Source organism: Palaemon carinicauda, chromosome 3 (genome assembly GCF_036898095.1).
Source record: "Palaemon carinicauda isolate YSFRI2023 chromosome 3, ASM3689809v2, whole genome shotgun sequence".
Taxonomy (NCBI): Eukaryota; Metazoa; Arthropoda; class Malacostraca; order Decapoda; family Palaemonidae; genus Palaemon; species Palaemon carinicauda.
In genome coordinates, this window is record NC_090727.1 from 36,966,143 (window position 1) to 36,970,020 (window position 3,878).

The window sequence follows — 3,878 nt, forward strand, 5'->3', positions numbered from 1 at the left end:
TGGATCACTTGACTGGAAGCTTGCAAGCATTCTGTCTCGGATGCTGCCCACACCAACCAGTCGTCCAGGTAGGCTACTACCTGAATTCCCTTTAGGCGAAATTGTTTGAGAGCTACGCTCGCAAGCTTCGTAAAAATCCTTGGGGCTATGTTTAGCCCGAATGGCATGGCTCCGAAGGCGTATAGTCTTCGTTGTAGCCTGAACCCTAGGTAGGGGGAGAGTCGATGGCTAATTGGAATGTGCCAGTAGGCGTCTGACAAGTCTATAGAGACGGAATATGCCCTCTTGGGCAGTAAGGTCCTTATGTGTTGCAGTGTTAGCATTTTGAATTTGCAATTCACTATGAACTTGTTAAGTGGCGACAAGTCCAGAATGACTCTGAGCTTTTCCGAGTCTTTCTTGGGACCACAGAACAGCCTCCCTTAGAAATTGATGGGCTTCACCCTTTTTCTCCAACAGTTCTTGAACGTACTCCTCCATAACGGGGGTGGAGTGTTGGAAAAACCGAAGGCACGGGGGTGGAGTGCTGTACCAGCTCCCGCCCAGTCCATTCTTGAGTAGGCTGTGGGCCCAGGGATCGAAGGTCCACCGATCCCGAAATTTCAGAAGTCTCCCTCCTACCAGTATCACCTCACTTGGACTGCCGTCCTGAGGTCTTGCCTTCCTGACCACGACCACCCCTGAATCCCCTTCCCCTTGAGGGGCATCTAGACGAGCCTCTGGCTGCTCCTCTAGGCTTTGCTCGAAAGGAAGTAGACTGCCCTTCGAACGCTGGGGTGAATGCCGTGGACTGTGTCGACACGGCCTGGGGTACCCACTGAAAGGTGGTCGGGGTTTGTGCCACGATCTGGGGCACTGGGGGCAATGGCAATTGCAGTTGCTGTTGCTGTCTAAGAGGCTTGGCTGGCCGAGACGGTAGCCTAGTCCTCATAGTCTTCCTCTTTGGTTGAGGACCCTCATCCGGGGAAGACTTTCTTTTGATAGCCAGGCCCCACTTCTGGAGAAGGTTTCTATTCTCCAAGGCGGCTTTATCAACAACTTCTTTGACCAAGTCGGTAGGGAAAAAGGTCTTTTCCCCAAATGTTGGAGGAGATTAGTTTCTTTAGCTCGTGCCTCACCGTAGCCGAGGTAAACACGAACTCCCTACAAGCTCTCCTTGCCTTGACGAAGCCATAAAGGTCCTTCGTCACTGTGGCCAGATGAGGCTTGGCCACTACCATGAACATTTCATGGACCTTGGGGTCACTTGCCATCGTCTTGAGAGTAGTCTGAAGAGACATTGAAGCAGTCAGTCTTTCTTTTGTATCGAACTCACTTCGCAAAAGAAAGTCAGACAGCTTAGGGAGGTCCTTGCCGAACTGACGTCCGGCAATATCAGCCTCCAACTTTCCCACTGAGAACGTAAGATGGACGTCCTTCCAGTCTTTGTGGTCCATAGGCAGGGCCAGCGACAAGGGTTTACACTCCTCTAGGGAGGGGCAAGACTTGCCGGCCTCGATTGCTTTTAGTACAGCCAGAAACCCTTTCTGTAAAAAGGGGAAGGCTCTAGTAGGCGAGGACACAAAGGAAGGGAGCTTCCTATTCAATGCAGCTACCTTTGAGTTAGAGAAGCCCCTCTCTTTCATCGAGGATGAAAGTAGAGCTTGAGCCTTAGCATGGTCCATCACTATGACCTCCTTCGGCTCTGTCTCCTCCTTTGAAGCTGGTTCCTTCCTCAGCCGGACATAACAGTCCGGATATGATGCCTTGCTGGGCCAGAATTCCACCCTCCAGGGGAACTGAGCCCAGCTTATCCGAGATGACGATCTTTCCAGTCGTCATCGGCATGTGCTCAGCATACCTCCATGGGTTAGCATCTGAGCACAAGGGAAGGTCTTTCACATTGAGCTATTTCTGGGGCCCATGTGATTCTGCAAGGCACTGCATTCGCAGTTCCATTGCAGCCGCCTTCTCCTGATTCTCCTTCTGCATTTGTTGGATCATTCCAACAATAGAAGAGAGGGCCTGTCCCAGCTCTACTGGGAGACCGGCCGATGTAGAGGGGCTTGAACTTCATCCTGGGCTTCTGCCAGGAGGTCTTCCTCCTGACACCCGTCCACATCAGACATCCTGTCATCTAGCTGGATGTCTTGCATCGCGACCGCGACTTCAGCATCCACCTGGATCTGAACTTAGGGGATCTCCTCTTGAGGCTGGGGAATCACTGCATCAGCTGATGCCATAGGGAAAGGATACGCCCTCATCTTCTCACTTGGAAGATAAGGGCCAGAAGTGTTCTTTTGGAAGCCCCTTACCCAGGTACGAAGCTTCTCCCTAGCTATTTAAATGTCTCATTAATCAGGTTAGTGCAAACAGTACATACCTGAGGGTCCCAATACCGGAGATCATCCTTGGAGACAGCGTATGCTGCGTGTCTCCTACAAAACTCATGTCCGCAGAGGTTCTTGCTGCTGACATTGCAGAAAGCACTTCCCCACTTCGGAGTGTCCTTCTGTAAAGAGAAGAAATTTCCATGAGTATCAAGTGAACTATGTATCACTGGATATGCATAGTATAGCATAACAATTCAGAAAGGAAAGACACACACTTGTGTTTCCCTCACAACCCATTGTTGCAGCCTTCCAGATAATAAAATCAAAATGGTTTATCTCTTCTAGAGTAACCAATGCAAGGTTTCCAGAGGAAACAGGTGGAGCTCACACCTAAGCAATGATTTTAAAATCCTGGATAATAGACTGGGAAGAACTCAGCTTCCTATCTGAGGGCAACAGCAAAGGGCTGTGCAAGAAAACACAATAGTGTTAGAAGATACAGTGCTGTACCAAAACCTTTACTATAGTTTTCTTCTTACTGTATATGCTATACAGAAGAATACTAGTACAGTATAGGGGGATGTGTGCCGGCCTGCCTTTGCCGGCCGGCACACACCACAACTAGCTTTAAAGTATACTACTTAACAGCTATAGGGCGGCAGCACTCTGGTTCAAATGCCTGTGCCGGTCGGCAGCAACTGCCGGCCGATAACAGCCAGTGTTGGCCGGCAATGGCTGCCGGCCAGCAACTACACAAGGTAGTACCCAGCTGCCGGCCACACTCTTGGTGACCGGCAGACAAGGACTGACATAAGCCGGCCGGCAAAGGTACAAGACCGATGCCAGCCGGCAGCAAAAGAACCAGAAGACTACACCTGCCCGGCTGCCGGCCTCATAGGCCGGCAGCCGGCCTCATAGGCCAGCAGCCGGGACATGTACAGCACTAGAAGAAAATAGAATGGATGCCGGGATAAGAGTGTACACAACCTCCAAGCCCGGCAACCGAAAGAGTGCATATAAGGAAGGGGAGAAACTAATTCAGGCTTCCTTGACCAATGCCGTCCGGCTCTGCCGGCAGGCATGGATGAGGGACCAAGAGAGGTCCGGGCAGCACTCGAAAACATAAGACCCTTGCCGGCCAGCAGCTCTGCCGGCCGGCAATGGGCTGAGTCAATTCCACATCCCAACCTATACTAGGTCCAGAAGTAGAACGACGTACAGTACAGTAAGACCCCTGCCGGCCAGCTCTGCCGGCCGGCAAGGTACAGTACAGTAATGGCTAGGCCATTACGGAGATAGAGGGGGAAGGGACAAGAGGGTCCTGCCAACCTTGCTTTAGTGACAGATCACCCGCAGCCAAGAAACTTATCTTAGCCTAAGGGAGATCTAAGGGGAAAGGCCAGCAATACTTGCCAGCTTCCAGAGCACCAAAGCAAGGAAGGCGTTGCTACTCCCAAGGGAAGAACTTATCCTCCCCCAAGAACAGCAACAGGACTAGTCTGGTAGATCACAAAAGAAGGAATCATAACTACAGAAACCTTCGGTAGTGACCTAAGGGAGCTAAGC